The 24,937-nt window shown below is 40.0% G+C and overlaps 1 protein-coding gene across 1 annotated transcript in view; it reads left to right on the forward strand.

Annotated features, from left to right (window-relative positions):
• The first annotated feature begins 1,419 nt into the window (after positions 1-1,419).
• WDPCP (WD repeat containing planar cell polarity effector) overlaps positions 1,420-24,937 on the forward strand; it is a 155,399-nt gene continuing 131,881 nt past the window's right edge. Inside the window, exons 1-3 of the mRNA XM_014964364.1 lie at positions 1,420-1,481; positions 2,867-2,948; positions 4,337-4,439. The gene's annotated coding sequence lies outside the window, so the exon portion shown is untranslated. The remainder of the gene's footprint in view (positions 1,482-2,866; positions 2,949-4,336; positions 4,440-24,937) is intronic.

Here is a 24,937-nt window from a genome sequence, read left to right on the forward strand (position 1 = left end):
TCCTCGGAGAGCTCGGTGGGTTAGGTTGCGGGCAAGACGGAGGGACAGGGCCTTTTCCGGGCGCTTCCCGCCTGTTTGGGCCTCTCAATGGCGGGAGGGGGGGGGGGCAGGGAGGGAAGGAGCTCCCTCCCCAGGCCCGGCGCCGTGAGGCCTCACAGGATCCTCTCAGCTCTTCCTCGGCCGTTTCTTACCGGGAGCTTCCCTGCCTTTAGAACGGCGTGCGCCTAAAACTAGCCATCCGCGGTACAAAAAATCAAAGGGTTCTTTTGGTTGGGTTTGAGGTTGTCGGCTGAGGGAAACTCTCCGGGTCTGTGCCTGAAGCGGGGCTGGTGTTGGCATAAATACATCAGCACAAACCACCCATTCTTAAACTTCATGTGTATAGGCTATAAAAGTGTGGGACAGGGAGGGAAGGAGCTCCCTCCTCAGGCCCGGCGCCGTGAGGCCTCACAGGATCCTCTCAGCTCTTCCTCGGCCGTTTCTTACCGGGAGCTTCCCTGCCTTTAGAACGGCGTGCGCCTAAAACTAGCCATCCGCGGTACAAAAAATCAAAGGGTTCTTTTGGTTGGGTTTGAGGTTGTCGGCTGAGGGAAACTCTCCGGGTCTGTGCCTGAAGCGGGGCTGGTGTTGGCATAAATACATCAGCACAAACCACCCATTCTTAAACTTCATGTGTATAGGCTATAAAAGTGTCTCGGATGGCACGGTTTTTTATTTTTTTTCCTCAGATCCTGGCAGGGTTCATTCCTTATTGGACAAATCCTGTAATTTAGTTAAGTCTCCAGTGAAGCCTCACTCATCTGAATACTTTTCTGCAGGATTAGTTTGAAATCTTACTCCAGTCCTTACAGTTGATTGTTTGGTTGTGATTTTTTTTTTTTAAACAGCCTGTACAGTTGCACGATTTCTTCTTCAGTCCTCAGACATACATAAGAAGTCTTATTTAAGATTTCTGCTTTAAGGCAGCGGGTGTAAAACATAAATATGTATGCTTACCACGCAAAGTGTTCTAGTCTTCTCATTTTAGGAGTCTTGTTCGTGCCACAACTCAAAAGTTCCTGTGGCTTGAACCTATCTTTAACCAAACCTCTGACAGCTCCTGCTCTGCAGAAAACTGCAGTGTCAGAATCAGAAAGGCACAGCCGTGCTTAGTGTATTTTAAACGTCAAACTGTACTGATTTATATCAGTTAATAACTGTACATTTTTAATACGAATTAAGATTGTACCCAAGTTCCCTTCTGGGGGTGAATTTGAAAGCGAAATAGCTCCAGGCAAAGCTGAGGTGTGGCTTGCTGTGAAATGTAGGGTAAGTAGAAGGGAACTTCTTTTCCCAGTCATATTATTCCAGTGACCTGAGATGCTTTACCTTAGTGACTCTAACCTTTTTTTTGCCCGCAGACATTGTACAGACTTAATTAACACTATTTAAGATTGTTTAAGATTTAAATATACACAAAACCTGATGGAGAGCCACTTAAGGTAATTTCCACTCAGCATAATTGGTTCAGTTCAAATGGATTCCTTATCAATTTTCAGTTAAATCAATGTTAGCATGCTGTAAAATGATTTGTGTCTGCCAGCATAGCAGGTTGTATTGTTTTAGTGGGTTTCAGTTAAACTAATTGAACTTTCTTCTGTAGGTAAGGCTCTGTTTTCATTCTCAGTCCTTTTTTGCCCAAGCTTGTGGTCCTTGAATTACTTGTTGTTGAAGATAACAACGTCTTGTGTTAAAAGTGATTTGTAATGAATATGGTGCAAAGCCATGTGTAAATACTTTTGTTTGTCAGAGCCATGTAGATTATTTTAAATCTGTTCCCAGTATAATTAGTCCAAGATAAAGTTAAATGGGTTTAAGACTGCACTGTCTTTTGTGCTGATTTAGCTAAAGGTACCTTAAAGTTTTGCCTTTTATGAATGTGCTATAATTTTTAAAGTTAGTGAAAACTAACAATTCTACTATTTCCTTCTTACTTGGCTTGAAATTTTGTTTCTACTCATTAAGCCTTAAGCAAAATGTAAATGTACAAAAATAAATGAGAGAAGCTTTTGTCTCCCCAACTGGTTTTGACAACTGCTTTTCCTGGTGTTTTTCAGTTTTTAAAATATATGCTTTGCTTCTGGATAGAAGTGTTTCGGTGTTGTAGGAAGTGTTGGTTCTTGGTACTGTTTCTCACGCTGTTAAATCATGCCTCTGTCTTCAGATCCTTATCACCGTAAGAATCTATAAACGTACAGCGTTCGAGTTTCTGCAACCCAATCTTCCAAATCTCTGCTTTTTATCTTAAGGAAGTGTGGTGTCTTTGACTTATTTTTGCTGATTTATTATACTTAACACCTTTTCAAAGTTTCGGATTCTTGGATATTTATTAAATTTAATGCTGTTTTTCCTGTCAGCTTTGCCACAGTCTTCAAATTTCCTCCAGTTTGTTATTGTCTCATAATTTTCTTGCCAATTCTGCATCTTCTGTTGCCAATATTTTTTTTTGGTGTAATTTTTTAGTATTCTTTAATGCTTCCCCCATGTTTTATTAGTATGTGTCTTCTGTGAAGCACTTTAAGCCAGAGAGCTGCATAAATGGAAATATATTATATGCAGAAGAACTAATGGAAATTTAGTGTGCATGTGGATTGGGCTCTCAGCAAATTCTTGAAATACATTTTACAGTTTTTGCACTCAAAAGATATTGAATTACTTGGAAATTGGTGTAATTAAACATTACACTTAATACTCAAGATGTTTTAATCTCCATTTTGTGGAGATTAAGCATTATTTTTCAAGGCAGCTAGTAGTTTTGAAGGAGAGTCTGCCAGAATGCTCTCTTCATTTTTTTTATATTTTAAAATGAATTCTTTTCTGTTAACAGCTGGCTGTGTTCTTTAACTTTATTTTGGATGGGATTTTCTTTTTCTTCATTGCCATCTATAGAAATTGATGAATTTTTTTAGGTAAGTTTTTACACTTAATTTTCAATAATTTGTGAATTTATTTTTTTATGATCTCCATGTATAACACAGTTTTTTCTTTATCTCATGCATTGACTTACAATTTTTAATACAAAAACATGTCTCTTTTAGCTAAGTCTGTGTGATATAATTAACGCTTAAAATGTTTAAGACTATGTAAAAAAAATTAACTGTATAATGACCAGGTTCAATCCTAGAAATAATAGTAGAATTTGAACAGTTTTGGAAGCCTCTTCTGGGTTATGATCCAAGGGAATAACAATAATAAGGGATTTTTAAAATAAAACATTAAAAAAACCCACTGCAATGGGATTAAGAGGATCAAAAACCATTTTTGAATGTACATGAGAAATCTGCAATAGAGTTAAAAATTATAAAGACAGATATAAGCAAGAACAATTAAAATCTTAATTTAGAAAATGAAAATAAGTATGTTTTTGTTAAGAATTAATATTTTTACGCATGACTTATTTTTTTTGTATTCCTAGTGTTAATGTCCAGAACTAATTTTCACTGTTCCTTTCTAAACTTCAGTTATGTGATACTGCATAGGTAGTAAATGGTGTGAAGAAACATGTGCATCTAGAAATTCTGGTTATAACTCTTTTTTTTTTTTTTTTTTTTTTGTGGTTCAGAAATCTTTCATTCGTAAAGAGAAATTTTACCTTCTGTGGAACTGGTTTCATTTTATCCTATGGCTTCATTTTTACTTCTTTATACTTTAGTTGGGATTTTACATAAATAGAGGTAATTAATAATTCATTAATTGCTTATACAGCCTTTAATATGTTTTTAATAGGTAGATAAGATGCCATAAAATATTCTGTACTCATGTGCCTACGGACTATGAACAGACACAAATTATGTATAGGGTGCTTGTAATATTTATTAGTAATCTCTATGAAGTGGTGATGAGTCAAATCTTAATAAAAATTGGGATGAGAATGTTCTTTTTTGTTTCTTATTTCGAAATAGTACAAATGCCGTTGTGTTTTTGCCAGAGGACACTGTAACAGTGAAGGCCTCCTTTGCTGTAGGTAGATCTCAGGTGCTTGGCCTGATGCTCACAGCTCAGTGGCTTGGTAACAGCAGTCATGTGCCATCTATGAACCATTTTTGGAGGCTTTTCTTCTCACACTACTTAGAAGTACAGCATATAGGGAATGCCTGGTAAAAAAAAAAAAAAAACAAAACAACCAAAACACTCACACGTGTGCAAAGACTTTGGTATATTGGCTGTAAATTCAGCAAAGTTGACCTCTGATTTATAACAAAGAGAACAGAAGAATTGTGTTCCTGGTGTATCAAAAATGGTCTTACTGGATGCTTCTTTACCTTAACACAAATCTGTCTTTTTCTTGGTTGAACAGATGTTTTGTGACAACAATGTGTGGATTTTCTACTCACTAATGTCCATGTGTGGTGGAGGTTGTGACTTGTAGCTTCTGAGTGAATTCTGTACTGCTTCCCATGGTAGGTGAAGTGGTAGAGGTTTTTGCCAGAGAAAAAAAAGGGGAGGAGTAAAAGCATCCTTTTCAGAGAGGGGAATGGCACCAATATGAGAGAAAATGCTTTTTTATATGTGCTGTCTGCTGTTCTGCTAAGTGGGTTTCCAGACCATAGAACCTAAATGTACATTTGTGATGAAAACTACCAGTCTGTAACCTGGACAACATGGATTCAATTAGCTAACTATTTGAAACACTTGCATTAAAATACATCTAAAGATACCTTTTTCCATGCAGACTGTGTAAAAGCAATAAAGCGATTTTCTTGGAAAATGTGACTTCCCAACTAAAGTGCCACAAGAGTGTTAGATTAGGGATTTATGTAAAAAGAATGCCTCCTATTCATTGATTGCAAGAAATTATATATTACCTCGGTTCATTTGATTTTTGGAGTGTTACGGAATTGTTGTATTGGTTTCCAAGCCATATGCATTGCATTGCTTCCTTTTGAGAAATTTGAATGAAGATTGAGCCAGCCTCTTTTAATATGTTCCTGTTCAGTAAAATTAGCACGTTAATGCATTAGCTGTAAGCATATGTGTAATCAAAAATCTGCTTTTTTTATGACCATCTAAAAATTATCTTGGTATCGTGCAGTGGCTTCTTCATTCCATTTCCTCCTGTTTTAGAAAACCTAGCAAAAGTGTTGATGTGTTTTAAACCCAATCAGAAGAGGCAGGTTGGTATTCTAAGGAAGAAATGATCTGTGTAACAATTCAAGTTCTACAAAATCAAACCTGTAATCTTAAGTTAATTCATTACAACAATTTAAAGAAAACCAAACCAAACCCAAAACCTAGACTTAGCCATTAAGCTGATGTCCTTGTAAGTTTTTTAAATTGAAGTAAGCATTTAGTCTAGTGGCAAAACAGCGTCTACTGAAAATAAATGTTTGCTTTTCTGTTAAATGACTTTCTTTTGCACTTGTTGATGATAACCTGATAATCAAGCAATAACTTTTGATACAAAAAGTCACGAGCCATAATGATTACTTTCCATTTTTTTAGACTCAATGCAGGTGGGTGAATCCATCTGCTTCCTTTATCCATCCTTTCCGTGTCAGTGACAGATGAGTGCTCTTCTGTGCCAAACCTGTCACATAATTACAAGTGCTGTTCTCATTAAGGTTATTTCTATAAATTATGATCACACAGGTTGCTTAAGATATTTCAGCTTGTTTTACAATATCCACTTGTATTTGTTTGTATATTTTCACAGAACTGAGTTGTTAGTAGCTGCCATTATACAGATTGAATTTTTCTCCCTTTTTTCCCCCCCTGAATAATGAATGATATTTTGAGGAAAATATCAATAGAAATATCTGGGGAGGGAGAATGATGTCTTATGATGTTGGCTTTTGAAAGTTATTTTTTTAAAAACTAACTCTTTACAGAAGGAAAATACTGATAAATTTTTATCTTAATGATATTGTTCCTATGTGAAACACGGTTTTTAAAACATGAATTTATCAGCAATAAGCTTAAATGCAATCTAAACACTTTGTTTCCTATATGGAGGTTTTTCTGCTGCTCCGCAGATTCATTTTGGTATCTGGCCAGCTTTTGGAAACCTTATCCAAATTGATTTTTAAGCAGCAGCAGAGTCTGTGGATGGCTTTAGAGTTGCTTATAGTACTGTCCATATTCAGTGTTTTTACTGATCCTTGGGGAAAGAAAGAAGAAATGGTATTTATTCATTCTGCTCAGGTAAACACAAGTACTTGATTTCTGCACAGGCTTGTATTCAATCAGTTGCACTCTGTAAGGCTCAGCTGTCCTCGTCCCTTAATAAAACCAGAGGCCTGTGAATCCAGCTGCATGGAGTCTATTGGCCATGCCCATGCCACATAACTTCAAGTTTCCTGCAGCTCCAAAACATGCACACATATATTTTTGCTGGGTTTTCAGTCCGGAGTGTTGATGAGGGTCGTTGTTGGAACCCATGAGAATGTTTTTTTTTTACCACATGAGACCGAAGATCAATGTTTAAAAGTTTGGGGTGTTTCATGAAGGCGTTTTGAGGGGCCTTGTCTGGCTGGGATGGCGTTGAGGAATTAGTTCATTTGAACTCTGGATAGTGTTACTGCCTGCAGCAGCGTTCGTAGCTGTTTTGAGGGGAACTGGCATGCTTTCTGGAGGAGAGCACCAAGGAACGAGTGTGGTCTGTATGAATGATAAGGGAATCATGGCTGTGGAACGAAATTGGGAGTGTGCCCCCTTATGTTGTGGGCACAAATGGTGGAAAAGAAAGTAGCTTCGTCTTTGAGTGAAGGAGGCTTCTCCGTGAAGGAATCAAGCAAAGGGAGTCATGATTATAGTTTGTCTTTTACTGGTTCGTTTCTAGAATGATAAAACTATGCCTTTTTGTTAGGTTTAATGTGCAGTCCACCCTTACCTTTATGGAGTAACCATGGTAATGCACTAACAGATTTATGGTGGAAAGGTTGGATCTCAGTTGGACAAAAACCCTTTTGAATACTTTGGGTCCTATTGGAAAGGTGTTGCTCCTGACTATAGGGTAGAGTATATATTTTTAATATAGGCAAAACCCTGTACATTTATTTCATGACAGGTAATCCCAATTATTTACAGTAATGGGCCAGATACTGTTTTTCAAGTTGCTCGCTGTCTGACTTAGGAGAATATAAAGTATTGCTATGAAATGGCCTTTTCCCTTCATAGCTGCCATACGGGGTCTAGCCTCAGTGTATTAGTCAAGGGAGCTAGAAATACACCACAGTTAAATTATGGGTTTGTATCTCCAGGTGGTGCTTGAATTCATGGTTGAAGACTGTAGAAATTAATTTTGCTAAAGCAAGAAACAACAGGACATTAAGCTACTATGCCAGCTTTAGATGTATGCTTCAAATATTTTTTGCTGCTCAGCATTATTCAGTAATCTTTAACTCAAATTGCAGGAAATATTTGAAATTCCATTCTAACAATATCCAACAGAGAATATTAAAGAAGCATTAAATTTCAAATGCCTGAGGGAAAATGTTCTCTTGCAACACCGTGGGCATTTGGATCTCACTAGTACATGCAGTATTATAGTCTAATATTATGCTTTACTTGGTCTAAAATGAAAGCCCAATTTTAATTCTATCTCCAAAAACTTGGCATACTGCAGTGAAAAATAATTTATTTGAATGTTGTTTTTTAATACATTGCAACTAACTTTAAAGCTTCCTCGTATAAGACACCCACTATGGCTTTTTGTAATCTGACTCTTTCATTAAAACTTCAAATATACTCCCAAAGACTTATCTCAGTGCTTTCACTGCTAATTTACAAGTTATAAGATCCCAGAGTTACCACAGAAGTTTTTCTTATTCGATGCAATTTTTCTCTCAAGACAAATGTTTAGAGTGTCTTTGTAAATATATAAAACACCAAACCAGAGGGTGAATACACTCTTAAGAGACAGGTAATATGCAAGAGCAAAATGGGGTTTAATGATATATTTACACAATTCTGGTCTGGTTAATTCGACAAACCCATTAGTGAACTTAACTCAGAAAAGGGCTGATTAAACTTTTATGGTGTTCTAACCTATATATGCCATACTTGATAGCAAAGCTATTGCAGAAGCAAGTCCCCAGCTTAAAAGATTCTGGGGAAAGAGCAAAAGAGTATTACTGAAGGGTTTAGAAAATCTCTAGCATGAATATATTTCTTACCATATGATTAAATATGATTAAATATCTCAGGTTTTGGCAGAGCCAGAGCAAGTGGTGTGTTTCTGTTGGAAAAGAGAAATAGTAGGGATTTTTTCCACCTGTTGCTGACTTTTTTCCTGTTTGCACAGGATGTAGACAGAGTAGTGTCCAGAAAAATGTCGATGTTGTGATATTTCATATCTGCTTAGAGTTTCAAGAGCAGCAAGTTTTTAACAACCGTGGGTCAATTGCCTGTGAAATAGGACCATTGTGACTTGTCTGACAAATCAGATTGGGGCCGGGGGTGGGGGGGAGGAGGAATGTGATTTAAAGACTTAAAAAATGCAGAGAGAATTGGAAAGAACAGCGTACTCCAGATGGTTTGAGATCCATAACAAATGCAATTTAATAAATGGTTTTGTCTTCCGTTGTAGTGCCGGTGGCCACCAGCTTGCCTGCTCAGGGCCACTCATGGGCTCTGAATTCCCACATACATTTGATGGGATCTGAAGCCTGCTGAAGGTTGATGGGCTGACTGGTTTTCCATCATAGCTGGTCTCGGGCAGTTTTACCCCAACTTCTGAGCAAGCAGAGCGAGACACTGTCTTGCAGATGCAGTTGTCATTGTCTAAAGTCTGAGAGATAATTATCTATTTGAAAACACTTCTTAGAAAGCAAGAATATCCACCTCAGGGTAATAATGACATCTTGTTGTGTCATTTTTTGGACAGAAATGACCAAACTCTTAAGAAGTGCACTTTTAAAGAATATCTGGCATTTTTGGAGGACAATTAAGTGATTTTGTAATTGTTGAGCCTGTCTTCCTTGAGAAATGGAAGGCTTGTAAAATGCATTAGAAATATATGTTGAAAGAATAAGTCTGTGTGGACTTCAAAATCAGTCTTATTACAAGGCTTTATTTCCAATGTCCTAAAAATTTTATGTAATTATATTTCTTTGATAATGCTTGTATTAAATGACTGTTCTTTAAATAATAATATAAAGAAAACCAGAAGCAAACATAAAGCCTAATGTGCTATTGTTCAAAGCTATTTCCACTCATTCTTACCTGAGCTGTGTATTTAAGTAGATGCTTCCCAATTTTTTTGCCATTTTTTGTTCTGATAACTTGACCAGATGCGGTGAATGTAATGCAGTGAGTTTTAATTTCCTCTTTTTATGCAGAAAGGCTGACAGCCCTGGGGCTGTTCCTCCTGCAGAAGAGCAGAGTGAGAGAGGACCTCATCAATGCTGAGCAATAGCTAAAGGGCAGGTAGCAAGAGGATGGGGCCAGGCTCTTCTCAGTGGTGCCCGGTGACAGGACAAGGGGCAATGGGCACAAGCTGGAGCATGGGAAATTGCATCTCAACGTGAGGAAAAACATACTTGCTTTGAGGGTGCCAGAGCCCTGGAACAGGGTGCCCAGAGAGGTGGTGGAGTCTCCACCTCTGGAGACATTCCAAACCCATGTGGATGTGTTCCTGTCCAACCAGCTTCGGGTGACCCTGCTGTGGCAGGGGGTTGGACGAGATGTTCTCCAGAGGTGCCTTCCAACCCCTGCCATTCTGTTATTCTGTGAGTTGCGTACTTCTTTTTTCATAGAATCCTAGAATGGTGTGGGTTGGAAGGGACATTTAAAGATTATCTAGCCCAAATCCCTGCTGGAGAAGGGCACATCTTCCTTTACACCAGGTTTCTCAAAGCCCCATCCAGCCTGGCCTTGAACACCTCCATGATTGGGGTGCCTACAACTTCTCCAGGCAACCTGTTCCAGTGTCTTACCACCCTCACAGAAAAGACTTTCATCCTAATATGTAATCTATATCTACACTCTTCCAGATTAAAACCCTCTGTCCTGTTACTACAGGTAAAAATCTGTCCCCATCTTTCTTATAAGTTCCCTTTAAGTATTAAAAGTCCACAGTGAGGTCTCCCTGGAGCCTTCTCTTCTCCAGGGTGAACACCCCCAGCTCTCTCAGCCTGTCCTCACAGCAGAGGGGCTCCAGCCCTCGGAGTGTCTCCGTGGCCTCCTCTGGACCCAACAGGTCCAGGTCCTTCCTGTGCTGAGGACTCCAGAGCTGGACATAGTCCTCCAGGTGGGGTTTCCCCAGAGTGGAATAGAGGTGTAGTAGTATCCCCTCCCTTGCCCTGCTGGCCACACTGCTGGGGATGCAGCCCAATATCAGGTTGGCTTTCTGGGCTGTCACTACATGTTGCTGGCTCATACCTGATTTTTTCATCTACCAGTGATGACTGGGACTGAGACTACCAACTAAGTCCTCATCTGCATTGGGGTGCCTACAACTTCTCCAGGCAACCTGTTCCAGTGTCTTACCACCCTCACAGAAAAGACTTTCATCCTAATATGTAATCTATATCTACACTCTTCCAGATTAAAACCCTCTGTCCTGTTACTACAGGTAAAAATCTGTCCCCATCTTTCTTATAAGTTCCCTTTAAGTATTAAAAGTCCACAGTGAGGTCTCCCTGGAGCCTTCTCTTCTCCAGGGTGAACACCCCCAGCTCTCTCAGCCTGTCCTCACAGCAGAGGGGCTCCAGCCCTCGGAGTGTCTCCGTGGCCTCCTCTGGACCCAACAGGTCCAGGTCCTTCCTGTGCTGAGGACTCCAGAGCTGGACATAGTCCTCCAGGTGGGGTTTCCCCAGAGTGGAATAGAGGTGTAGTAGTATCCCCTCCCTTGCCCTGCTGGCCACACTGCTGGGGATGCAGCCCAATATCAGGTTGGCTTTCTGGGCTGTCACTACATGTTGCTGGCTCATACCTGATTTTTTCATCTACCAGTGATGACTGGGACTGAGACTACCAACTAAGTCCTCATCTGCAGGTCTGCTTGCAACACAGAGCAGAGCGGTGGACAGGCACCTCCCGTGACAGTGTACATTCATGTGGGGAAGCAGGAGGTGGTTTTTTAAGTGTGGATAACTTTTAGATTTCGAAAGAGTTCCTTTGTAAATGTAATTAATACATTCAAATTGAAACAAAATTCTTAATGATGTAGCGCCAGTGGATGAGGTGCAGCTTGTGACAGAGCGTGTGTGAAAGCTCAGGATGCTCATTGAACCCTCTGCTGCCAGAGTCCCGTACCTGTTAGAAGGGCTGGTGGCTTCCTTACCACTTCAACTGGCTGCAAAGATCCCTTCGGGTGGAATTCAGTGTAAGATGGGTTCTGGAAAACTGGTAACACTGCCATTCTTGTGTTAAAATACACAATTCAGAGAGATAATGAAACAGGGGCCTTGGTGGCAATTTCATTTGAGTGAATACTCAGGTAGTGAGCAGAGCTTACTCCTCAGGGGACTTCGTTTTCAGAATAACTTCATTACTTGGCATTGCATCAAAGGGCAAATGAAATATTTAGACTCCATAAAGATCTAGCTAGACTAACTTCTTTGGCATCTGTCAGTGATGGTGTTTAACTTTGTCACCTTTCTTCTTTCACTAAAAGCTTTTCTGCTTTGTTTTATTTTCTGGGTAGAATTTTTTTTATGTGGTATTAGGAAACCCCATATGTGGCTTTTTCTGTCTCTCTTCTTTACAATATATCATAGCATCATAGAATGGTTTGGGTTGGAAGGGACCTTAAAGACCATCCAGTTCCAACCCCCCTGCCCTGGGCAGGGACACCTCCCACCAGACCAGGTTGCTCCAAGCCCCCTCCAACCTGCCCTTGAACCCCTCCAGGGATGGGGCAGCCACAGCTTCTTGGGGCAACCTGGGCCAGGCTCTCACCACTCTCACAGGAAAGTAATTCTTCCTGAGGTCTCATCTAAATCTCCCCTCTTTCAGTTTAAAACCTTTACCCCTCGACCTGTCACTGCACTCCCTGATCAAGAGTCCTTCCCCATCTCTCCTGGAGCCCCTTGAGGGACTGGAAGGGGCTGGAAGGTCTCCCCGGAGCCTTCTCTTCTCCAGGCTGAACCCCCCCAACTCTCTCAGCCCCCCCTCCCAGCAGAGGGGCTCCAGCCCTCCCAGCATCTTCCTATAATGTCAGTGACTAAATGCCAACTTCAGCATCCACGTTCTTTTCAAATATGTGCTGTGCTGAGGTTATCAGTCACTCTGAATTCAAGGACGTGAGAGTGCAGATGTTGGATAGAGCTGCAGGAGTGGCACCCCTGGAAAGATGCTGCTGCTGGATTTTCCAAAACGGCGCGCTGTGAATTTTAAAACTCCCTAGCTGTGGATGAACTGCTGTAAATGTCATTTTGTAATTGAGGCCACGTAAGTTAGTTATTCTACATTTATTTCTAACTTCATTTTCCAGAAGTCTCTTTGCTAGGATCAAAGAAATGTTATCATAATGAAAGGAAATAATGCAGTATTTTCTGAATGGGGCAAGTAAGCAGAAGAATGAAAATTCTGCATCTTTTTCTCATGTATATAATAATTGTCATCTATTTCATGGATTCGTGTGAAGATTATGCTGTTGGCCTTCTGCTTAAAAGTAAAGGAATAATGATAATGGTGAAAATATTGCTGCTTCCCTTGACATAAGAAGGTGGATGAAAAGGAAGCATCAGACAGAAGAGTAACAGCAGCCATGACTTTAATTTGAGCAAGCCAACTCAGACAAAGATTTTGGGAGAAGAAATCCACAGATAAAAGTGAGAAGGCCCCTAATATTGTACCAGCCATAAAAAAGACTAAAAGATTAAACTTGTGTGGATGAGTTAATTTAATCGTATCTTATACAGCTGTGGAAATGGAAAGAGCCAAATCTTGGAGATAACTAGAATGGTCGGTCCCAGCTCTCATTTGCAAGTAGATCTTTCCAAATTTCTCAGAATTAATGCATTTTTAAACAATGTCCTTAAGAAGTGATAAATCCTGGATGAACCGTTGGAAAAAAAAAAAAAAATAGGGAAATATGATCATTGTGGTTGAAATCATACTCCAAAATTTGTAAATGATAAAAATATCTTTGGAATATATGGAATAAGAGAATTACAGACACAAGGTGAAGGACTTCAACTAGTTATTGATGCCCAAGTTTGTATAAAGGAGTCAAAATGTATCATTTAAGTGTTGCAGGCTTACTGTCACAGAAGGATATTAGTTTGATTTTTATGGCAAAAGCTGACCTATAATATACTCACAGCAATAACAGTAGTAGGTAATTGCTATATTTGACGGTTTTATTACTATGTTCTCATTTTTGTAATTTTTTTTTTTCCCTTGTTTTGAAACCCTGTAAAAGCAAGAAATTTGCCGTGCGTGGCTGCTGCTGTAAAGGCATCCCCGCGGGGCCAACTGCAGAATTATTGTCAGGGTGTTTGCCCCGTTGTACCGGTGTTTCCCTCGGATTGCCATTTACCTTTGGTGAAAGCCGGAGTCAAACGAGAAGTGGCTTGTTAGAGAGAGCAGGTCAAACTGTGAAACGACTGATAATTAATAAGATAACACGTGATGCAAAGAACAAACTTAAAAGACGTGAACGCGCCACTTGGAATTTTCAAAACTGTCCGATTCCTCTCATTTCAATTTTTTCTTTTTGTGTGATACTAAGGTAGAAAGTCAATCTCCTCTGAGAGCTCAGGTCCTTTTGCTGGGGAAGGGAATAGAGAGAGCACGCACCCTTTTAATGGTTTGTTGCTAATTTGGGGCTGCCAAACCAATGCTATTCACACTGACATCCTGTCTTTTCAGACAATGTGAAGTAATATACTGAAGTAATTAAAGGCAATTGCTAGTAATAGCGGAAAATTACTATAATTGTTTTGTTTTCCAGATAACAAATGCAGATTTATAATTTCTGTGACCACATCCAGAGTTTTACTACCAGAATTCACAGAGAAAGCATAAATAGTTATTGTTCCATTATGCCTAATGTCAGCGGCATGAATTTAACTCTGCTTTATTTAAAAAACAGTTGGGCCAAGTTTCACCCTTGTGTTAAACATTTTAACATAAGCCCAGTCTTGGTTTTCAAAAGCTTGTTCATGTTTTGTCACACCTGTTGATCGCAAATCCTATACACATCTCCAGTGGTAATGAACACTTTTTGTAGGTTTAAAAAAAAAAAAAAGCTTAAATTAATCTTGGCAGTGAAAGGAAAGCAAGCTTCAAAATGCTTCTGCCTTCTAGTGATTTCATCAGGTAACTCCAATTAGAAAACTTGGTTAATTGTACCCTATTTTCTCATGTTCTGTGACATTTACAGGGTGCCTATGATGAGGTTTTTTTACCTCAAAACCAGGAAGGCCTTTGCTGGCAGAAGCTCTTTGAAAATCCATTTAAAAATGAAAAAAAAAAAAAATCTTTATTTGGACAGTTTCTTTTGAAACACAGACTGGGTGTGATGCAGCCAAGAAGTGCACTGAATTTTCAGTAACCTGAGGAGGTGTAAGAAAATGTGCAACTTTGCCCACACCATAGGGTTGCTATTCCATCAGATTCCAGCTTTTGATGCTGGTTGTGCAGAAGGTGCCGTTCACAGGACCCAGTGTTTGAGTTTGAGTCTTGAGGCTAAGTGACAGTCCAACCAGAGTGGACACATCGCTCCGTCGACTCCTGCTTCTTGGCAGGTCCTACCGGCACAAATAGGGTTCACTTGCAGAAGGCACAGGGACAGAGTCATAAATGCTCTTTCAGAAGTTTCTTAGTAGAGGAAACCAGCACAAAAAGGACTGGGAAGGTAGTGCATTGACATGGAGATGCACTAGAGGGCCCAGCCTGCGTAGAACTGTTTTCCAAGCAGAAAACTGGGTAGTAAGCTGAAGGAACTTCTGAGAAATTACAGCAAAATTAGGAGGAGAAAGAACTGTCTGAAGCGAACAGGGCTCAAAACAGGACAGAATGTGGAGAAAGGTGATAGAGTGACAAAGGCATTCAACCTGAAAATGTAATCAGACAGGCATGTTTCCCTGCTGCAGAAGGGATTTAGCAACTTTGAACTCAAAAATCATGTGATTTCTTCCTCCTCCTGGCTAGATTAAAAAGGGGAATGATGTTTTTAATATCATATCATGCTTAACAAACCATTGCGTGCTGTGTCAAGTTCATGTTCACTATCAGCTCTGGCTAAAAACCATTGCTATCTGTAGTCTAGCCTGAAGGTGACAAGATATTTGAATCATTGTAATTAGGCACTCATCATACTGCAAAAAGATACAACTATCATGATGAATCGGTATGGAAAAAAAAAACCTCTGTGGGTTTTTTGTTTTGTTTTGTTGGGTTATTTCCCCCGTTTAACTGCAGTTGGTGCCTGGGAACGTGAGAGCAGAAAGGAGCTCGGCGAGAAGCGAGGCAGCTTCCTTCACATGACAATTATTGTCCTCTTCTCCATGCGGAAAAAGTGAAGAGGTTTTTGCCCTTCCAAGTCCTCTTGACACCTTCCGATGTTCTTGGGCCTCTCCCAAGTTTTGCTTGACAAACACATTGGTGTGTGCTACTTCTTCCCGATTTGGAGAAATGCGTAAGAGTTCACTTTCCACACTTACGCAAGAGCTATGAAATGGGTTATTGTTTGCTTTTTAGAACCGTAGCTGCAGGGCACGCTTTTGCTATGAAGTAGAAGTGATGAAAAAGTGGATCTGCCCAGCAAAGTCAGGGTTGGGGCTGGATGCGGCAGAAATGGGGTACAAGGAACTTTATCCCTCTGGGGAAAGGCATTTCCATACACACCAAAATGGATTTTTTCATGACCTTTATTACAGCTGCTTTGTATTAATAATTAGGTTTTGTTCTCATTTTCTCTTCCATTGTAGAAAAAGTGCAGAAAGCATTCCTGAAATGCGTATGGCTTTCACCAGGTAGAGGTGCATTGCAATTTTTACCTTTTCTTTCTGGGAACAATGAATTACCCTTCATTCTTTTTCTCTGAAGATACATTACTTTATCTTATCACTCATCCACGCATCTTTCCTCAGAGCTTGGCTAACATTCCTTTTGATTATTAAGATGTTAAATTGTTCGAAAATGAATCGGGGAAAGGCATTTATTGCTCAGTAGCACACTTACTGTGCAGTGGAGTGTTGTCATAACCACAAAGTGCTTGAATCCAGGGTCCTAATGCCAAGTTGTAAGTGCTGTAGTTTTCAAAAGTGAAATGCAAATATGGATTTACCTACTTACCTTAGGCAGGGGCAGGTGAAATGTGATAAGGTACTTCTGGAGGTGTGGGGGGCAGTATGTGACTTACCCTTCGCGACTACCCTACGAACTATGGATCTCTCAGAATTTTGAAGAATGGGTGTTTTTAATGAATATGTTATATAGTTTTGTGGAAAATTTACAAAATATATGAGTTTGCTTGTTAGTGTTAAAGCAGAACAGACTTGGAACGGACTGAAAATAGACTTCAAGCTTGTTTTTGTAAAAATTCACCTTTCTGAAGCGAGCAAACTCTAGTTCTGTTGGTCATGGAAACTTTGTTGAGATTAGGGTTTAAATCAGTGAATCTGCAGTGCTAAAATACTGGAATGAACTTCAGTTTGTGGCCTTAGATATTTAACAGGAAATGTAGGTGAGAGTTTTTCTGTCTTCAAATGATGGACTGGAGGTAGAGTTAACTCTTATTATTAACTCTTAGCTCATGGGAGCAGCCATGGTTTTCGGGTGACAACAGATGCATTTATATGCAAAACGTTGTTATTTCCTCCTTTTTTTCTTTTTTAATCACCTGACTTCTGTAAGCACAATCAGCTGAGTAAGGGAACAGCATTTTTCTTTGGTTCCCTGGAGGGACAACCAGTCACACAGTCTGCCTCTCAGTTCCCACGTTCAGTTTTGGAGCTCGTTGGGCTGTTCGGTGGGAATATGAGGATGACACAGTAGGTGGTGGGTTTGTAGATCAGCACTTCATAGAAAATCAGACAAGTCACAGTGCCGTCTGCTGTTTGTGTGTCCTCCGGATTACAACCTGCATGTGGTGGGGCATACAGGCACATTGAAAATACAATTTTAAATACTGTGTAATTCTTGTTGCCATTTTGTTTTTGGTTTGATCTCTTACTCATCACGGGCAGTGTTTTCTGTGTTTTCTGCTGACAGAAGAAGGCTTCCTTGTTCTTACATGTTGATATATTGCTTCGTTTAAGGAGAATGTTGGTGTTGCCTTCAGCACAAATGATGTATGCATTTGCATTTCTGGAACACTTTCAGAGTTTCCCATTTGCTTTTATCTCCTCCACAGAATGAGCATCTGTTTTCTACTTTATCTTTTTTGAAGATCAGCATAGATCGCTGATAACAGACTGCAATAAATTAACTTGTCGACTTTTGCCACATTTCATGTTTATGTTATATATCTGAACAATGTTGAAGATTTATAGAAGACTTTAAAAATTAATCTGAGACGTAAATGTTTGAGAACAAAAGCTTTTTTTTTTTTTTTAATCTGGCTTTTATTTCTAAAAGCCTGTAACACAAAATTGCATGTGTCTTTCTAAAACAAGCTTTTTAATTGTTGAAGGTTTTTTCCTAGTGATTTATTAGACACTTGACTTTGTGCAAAACTGAAAGTATATCATCATAAAACTAGCAACTATTGTCATCTTCAGTTGCCTAAACCAGAAAAAACAGAGTATTTGACAATATAGAGTTTGTTAAGGTAAAAATACAGCTTTTGTGATGCTGTGTTCTTCAGCTTTTAAGGGAATTTGCTTTCAAATTACTGCCTTGCAAAATAGACTTATAAAACTTTTCTGTAGTCATGTGCAATTGCTGAAAGTGGGAGAAATTTTTAAATTTTACTTTTCCAGTAGAATCAGCCGAGTGACTCTCTTCTCCCTGTGGGCAGTGTGCTGCTTTGTTTACCAGTTGCAATCTATAAAAACGGCTTAGTTCTTACCTCTCTATTCTATTTGTGTTTTCTAACCGGAACTAGCACTTGGAACCCGTCAGTGCGTTGAGCTGAAAATATTCCCCAAATGAAACTTTTTACATAAGCAAACCCTCAAGTTTGCCTCAACGTGGTTCTTGGTGCATTCTTGTGAGCTGAGAGTGTCGGAGCCAGAGAGCCATGGCAGTTCGCCAAGGGTTTGCACGAGAAGGAAATACCCATTTTCCATTCTCTGTGAAATTCCTCCTTTGGTGGTATCTGGGTGGTGGTGGTGGTGACCTACTCAGGAGGTATCTACCGTTTCTCTCTGTTCTGAACTGCTGGGGCTTTTGGCCATGACACGTATGACTATTGCAGTAGATCAGGACAGATTGAGGATCCCAGAGAGCATCATATCTCCAAACAATAAATCTGTCATCACATTTACATTTCTGTTGGGATGTGTGTGATGCCTAACATGCAAAACAGTTGCTCAGGTGTCTGAGCAATCAAGAACAGATCATTGCTCTATAAAAAACACGTTAAGTATCACAATTGTGTTTTGCCACTGCGATGGGTACATTATTCACACGTCAAATCTCTGTCACTTTTGTAGACTGTTGGGTGATGCAACCAGCTGTGCCATTTGGTCGGCAGTAGAGCACCAGCTTTGGGCTTTTCCTAACTCTTTTCTTAGGCTTTGTGTGAAAAGAAAACGGTCCAGTTTTGATATTTTGTGATACTCCAGACTTGATATTTTGTGGCATGGAATAGTGGAAAAAACCTCCTGAATTGCTCTTTGATAAAAGCAGCTGCATGAAATAGCGTATAAGCAAATATTTATTTTAAATAAAGGACCAAATTCTCAGAAAAAAATACTTAGTGGCTTCCTCTGAGAGAGTGGTTTGTGGAGGTACCTTAGGATGAATGTGTTGATTTTTGTCTGCAGTTTTTTCCTGAGTTATCTCAGTGGAAGTTGAGTACTGTAGGAAGTGTGAGGGAATGAGAACATCTGAAAATGCAGCCATGGGGCTGAGCGTGGGTACGTTGTTATGGACTTCAGCATTTTAGAACAACAGAGTCTAGGGAGGGATGTGTCTGTCCTAACCTCTCTGACCCCTTGTCAAAACCAGCAGGGCAGAGACGATGAATTTGTGTCTCTTGGTTTGGTGGGGCCATTATGACATTTTTTTTCCTGTGGCTGTTTTTCTGATGTCCGGGATCACGAGGTTTCTGGGAGCATGCCGCCCTTCGCAGTTAGCTTCTGAACTGTCCTCCTTGCAGAGCCTTCTCTGAATTCAGATGTATCAATTGAGGTTCAAAGCCAGTAGAGAAAGTGATTGTCTGCCCTGGTGTGGAAGGTGGAGCTGGGCAGCCTTGGCGTGGTGGGAATCCTGCTGCAAGTTGTGGCAGCATTCTGATCACAGAATCACAGAATGGTAGGGGTTGGAAGACACCTCTGGAGATGATCTCGTCCAACCCCCTGCCAAAGCAGGGTCACCCAGAGCAGGTTGGACATAAGTGCATCCAGGTGGGTTTGGAATGTCTCCAGAGGTGGAGACTCCACACTGTCTCTGGGCGGCCTGTTCCAGGGCTCTGGCATCCTCAAAGCAAGTATATTTTTCCGCATGTTGAGGTGGAACTTCTCATGTTCCAGTTTGTGCCCGTTGCCCCTTGTCCTGTCACCGGGCACCACTGAGAAGAGCCTGGCCCCATCCGTTTGCTACCTGCCCTTTAGCTATTGCTCAGCATTGATGAGGTCCCCTCTCAGTCTGCTCTTCTCCAGGCAGAACAGCCCCAGGTCTCTCAGCCTTTCCTCACCAGAGAGATGCTGCAGCTCCTTGATCATCTTCATAGCCTCCCCTGGACTGTCTCCAGCAGTTCCCTGTCCTTGAACTGGGGAGGCCAGAACTGGACCCAGTGCTCCAGAAGTGGCCTCACCAGGGCAGAACAGAGGGGGAGGATGACTTCCATCAACCTGCTGGTCACACTCTTTTTGATATACCCCAGGGGACCATTTGGCTTCTTGGCCACACAGGCACATTGCTGGCTCCTGGGCAACTTAATTGTCCACCAGGACTCTCAGATCCCTCTCTGCAGAGCTTCTTTCCAGCAGGTCATCCCAAACCTGTACTGGAGCCGAAGGGCTGGATGGAGGAGTGGTGGGACTTGACCCAGCATGGCACACCAAGCTGCCTGGTGCCGATGGTGCCCATGTGCTGATGATGGAGCCAGATGCAGGTGTTCTTTCACCGACACGCTGGTGTATCTTCAGTTTACGGTGCTAGAGGCACTCCGTATTTAGGAAGACTATTTTAGAGTTATTAATATTCAGCACAATAAGGCTCTGTCTAAAATGAGTCAGACTGTACCTTACGAGGGGCTCATCAGCATCATACATCATGGCAACAATGGAGCAAGCAGTTTGTGTTTATTTTTGAAACAGACCTTTGGATTTAAAATAAACAAAAGTATTAGATAATACCTCATGGCAATGTGGAAACAAACTGCATTAAGTCTTTCTCTAAGAGTAGCTAGGTGATTTATCTTCTACTTAATTATAAGATATGAATGCCAAGTGTTTCCACAAGTTTTTTGGAGCAAACTCTTGGATTCCACAAGAAGAGAACTAGGCCAAGTACTTAAAATGTTGTTTCTCATGAGGAATACACCATTTCCAGTTAAGCCACCTGTTTCCCCTTTTGTCAAATGTCTTGGTCTGAGGACTCAGTGAAAAATCCAAAGAAATTTTTCAGGGGTTCAAAAGAATATAAAGTGATTTTTAAAAAAACAAACCAAACACAAACAACAGGCATCTAGTTCCTATTTTCCTTTTTTTTTTCCTATGTCACTTTGTTACATGCACATTTTCATTTCTGTCCTTTCAGATTTTAATAGAGTCCAAGATAATTTTTCCGCTTGATTTCTGTTAAGTGGTAAAAGACCCTGAAATTCTACCAAAAAATCAGTCAAGGCCTTTCTGTGTGTGACTTAGTAACATGTTTCTGAGAGGAAGGGTAGGCTCCCTTCTCCTGTGCTCCCCTGCCCCCAAATAGGACCTTCCTTTTGGCCTTGGGGGCAGGTTTTTTTTCCCATTCCTTTACCATATAAACTTGATTACATGTCTCTGAATGCGATTTAAGGGATCTCTAGGCAAGGGGTAGGTCAAACCTGAAAAAGGAAGAGGGTTGTTGCTCCCTGGGAATGAACTTGGAGGTTTGCCTGTTTTCTCAAGGTAATTTTTGTCTCTGAAAAGCAGCATGTAATTTTTTCACCGTGTAGTTTTTCTGTTTCTCCTGGAATGTTCACCCCTAAGAATCTCATAATTTTCCTCGCCTATCGAAATTTAAAGAGCTTTTCTAATTGTGTTTTCTTCATCAGTGGTGTTTCTTTCCCTATGGCTGCTTTTGTCTTAGAATTTGTCTTGAATTCAGACACTTTTTCAGAGAGCTCAATTGTTTATTATTTCTTTTTTCTATGGGTAGGACTGACAGCCCATGGTTCTCTACTGCAATTATTTCTTAAATTGTCATATAAGCTGGAGTTGTTCTGTGTGTTTTGGTGGGGAGGGGGTGTGTGTTAGCACCTCTTCTGCATGTTCTTTGGGTTTGATATGTTATAAACTAGCAAAGACCTAAGTTTAGTGTGGTGGTGTTAGTGATGCAAGTAGAGAATTCAGCATGGCTGGTTTTGGAACTGTGGCTTTCAAGACTTTTTAAGGGTTGGAAAGTATTAAAAATGGCCATTACCTTGTAACAGACATCGTGTTCTCCTCCTCTAAGTCCCTCTTTGCACTCAACCTGAGTAACCACATGCCTGGCTCTTGCAGATTGTGAATAACAAGTAAAATACCGACGACGGCTACTATGGAAATACACAAGTGCGTGAGAACATTGTAATGCATTTAAGATGTTGTTTTTTTTAATCCATAAAAGTGTCACAAGTTTCCTAAGTATAATGGTAAGAAGTAAAAAAGAGGGGTCTGGAAAAGAAAATTACAAAGTCCTTTTATGTAATTAAAATATCCATATAATGGATATTTTTTTCTATTTTTCCAACATATACATTCTAAATATTCTTGCCTGGTTAGGATTATCTTGATTAGAAACAAGCTGTACCGTTCCTGGTTGGGTTTTTTTTCAATGCTGTTCTCTTGCACCTCTATCACTTCGTGCAGCCCCTCTGTCACTCTTGTGAAAGAACGACCATTATCCTTTTTAGCAAGGTTTTTAAAGTTGGTAGGGGTCGACTCCACTCTTCTCAAGGTAAGAGCCACCATTTATTGCAAGTCCATCATTTGGAACATGCTCTTCAGGACATTGCTTGCTAAGTACAATTCTAATTCTTTGTCTCTAAAATGACAAACCATCCACGGCAGTCTTTGTTCTCCTAATTCTGCCACCCCAGAAGCCTTCCCAAACGTAGTGCTATGCCTTTCCCATCAAAGTGGATTTTTGGTGGGCTTTTCTCCCCTCCTATCTTCTGTTCTTCACAATATCTTCTCCCTGTTCTACACATGATTAATAAGAAAAAGGAAGAATTGAGCCTTACGGAGAGGGAGTCGGGTTGAACTGACTGAAAGAAGAGGTAAATTTGCGTTTACAATGGGTGTTTACTGGCTTGAGACAACATCCTGGATGTTTCCCATATCCGCATGTTTGCTGGCATACGTACCACATTTGCTTAAAAAAATAGAAAAAAAAACTTCCTTATACAGTTCCTTTCACTTAGGGTAAGTTTCAATGACATCTGTATTCTTGCTCTTGTGTTGGTGGCAACAATGTTAATACCAATGTCATTAATATCAATGGCTGCTGAATATTGATTGTATTGGAATAAACTTTAAAGTTGCCTTTGTGTTGTGAAGAATTTCTATTTAAATTGCATAAAAATCAGTCTTTATTGTAACTCGAAGACAGAAAAAAAAAATTGGGGAAGCTTTGAAAGTACTTTCTGATGCAGGGCCAGCTAAAACAGTTTGTGATTAGACGAAGTGTCACAGATTTATTAATGGGGAGAGTAAGAATACTGGTACAGAAATATTGTATTTAATCCTTTATGTCTTTGTTCGCATCAAGCAAATAATTCTCTTAGCAGGTTTGAAAATGGGAATTTGCATCGAGCATCAAGCAGATAATTCTCTTAGCAGATTTGAAGATGGGAATTTCACCCCACGACTTTGTTTTATATAAATAGAAAAGTATTCATGTATTTACAGGCAAGAGAATAGGCAGTACTCGGTCTCCGTATGAAATGCTGGTTTATGAGAGACGTATCAAGAACTGAGTAGTATGAACGGGTGCTTTGAGGCTTAAACTGAAACCAAGCAAAAATCTGCAGCCTGCCTCTTTTGCCTATAATAGGGTCAATATTGGGATCCATGATCCCTTTGATCTTTACATAAAACAGATGAAAATGCATAAATTGCTTCTAATCAGAGATGAATTAAAGGAAAATAGCCTCCCGGAGGACAAAGCACCCCAGGCACCCATCAACGGCCTTACCAAATGACAGACCTGGAGGAGACTTCAAAGCTGCAAACACAACTGCCAGTGAAATCCACCAAGAATCTAGATGCCATTTAAAAAAAAAATAATAGTAATTTTCAGAGTTTACATGTGCCCAGAACTCTTTCTTTAAGAAAAAGTGACAGAAACACACTACGTGGACTTGCTTTTTAAGCTGCTTTTCCTTTTAGAAAAGTTGATAAAGGCAAGACTCCCTTGTTTAATTTAGTCCAAAAATGTGTTCAGACATGACAAACATTGGTAATTGTTGTGTCAGGTACGGTTTACTCAATTTGAGTGACATATTGTTTTGAAGCTGAAGTATATATTTTTAATGGAGGCAGATCAGACATTTATTGTAATGGAGTGCTTGGTTGTCATCTGTATTTGTTGCTGTGAGCACAAGCACAGTTAGCATTCCTCAAAGGGCAGAAGAAGGAGAAAATACAATTATTTTGATTTTGGAGGCAAGAGAAGATTTGAGGCAATAATTTTATTGTGAGCAGTGTTCTCTTTGTGGAAAAGAGAACAATTTTGTCCCGAGTTAAATCAGAATTCAGATCCTTTTCTAGCCCAGGTAATTCATTTAAATACTGTTTAGATATTGATATCAGTAATATTAAATATAAGAAATAAATATAAGAAGTAGCCTTGAATAAAAAATCTTACTTGCTGAGTTGTTTCGAGAGAGAGGTAACCTAAACATCAAGATTTTTACTTTTTGTGTTTATGTGTTTGCTTTTGTGTTTTTGTGTTTACTTTTATTCTGTTTATGAGGGGATACCAAAACTGCATTTAGCCTTTTTAAGGACAGAGAAAAAATGCAATTTTATGGAGTACTATTAATACAGACTGATGTAGTCCGTTCAAAATAAGTACTGTACTAGGAAGGGTTTTACTTTGCCTAAGCATTGTCTACAGCATAGAATTTATATCCAAGCCCACATAAATTTGAGAGTCACTTAGACACATCGAAAGAACAAATGGCCTTTCCAGATATGCAACTGCATATGAAATTGTTCAGCGGAGCAAATGATTTGTGGTAGGTGAGGTCAGAAAGGTTGCCTAATTCTTTGTTGTAAGAACTTACTTTCGGTTGCTTATGACTTTAATTGCTGTAACTCAAGTATGTGCTATGTGTTTGTCTAGGGCTGTTGGGTTTTGGAGGAAGAAAGCAAAAAGATTTTGCCAGTCTGTCTAAAGGTGAAGGGAGGAAACATTGCTGAGGGCTTTCTTTCTCTTAACATTTTTGTAAGTTTTTTCCCACATCTCAAAGTCACTGATATCTCTGTTCTTTGGAGCAGACACTTTAAATTAGGTTTTGAAGAAGTTTGCCTGTGATCTTGGGCAAACTCAAATTCAAGTTAGCTTTCCGCTCGCACCTTCACTGGATGCCCTTCTCTCTTTTGGGCCGCTGACGGGACCCCACGTGAGCCTTCCTCACGGCGAGAGCATGAGCAGAGATTGACTCCTGGCAGCAGGGACGATGCTGGACATTTCTTCCTAGAGGCTGATC

This window comes from Calidris pugnax, unplaced genomic scaffold (assembly GCF_001431845.1).
Source record: "Calidris pugnax isolate Ruff unplaced genomic scaffold, ASM143184v1 scaffold219, whole genome shotgun sequence".
NCBI classification, from domain to species: Eukaryota; Metazoa; Chordata; class Aves; order Charadriiformes; family Scolopacidae; genus Calidris; species Calidris pugnax.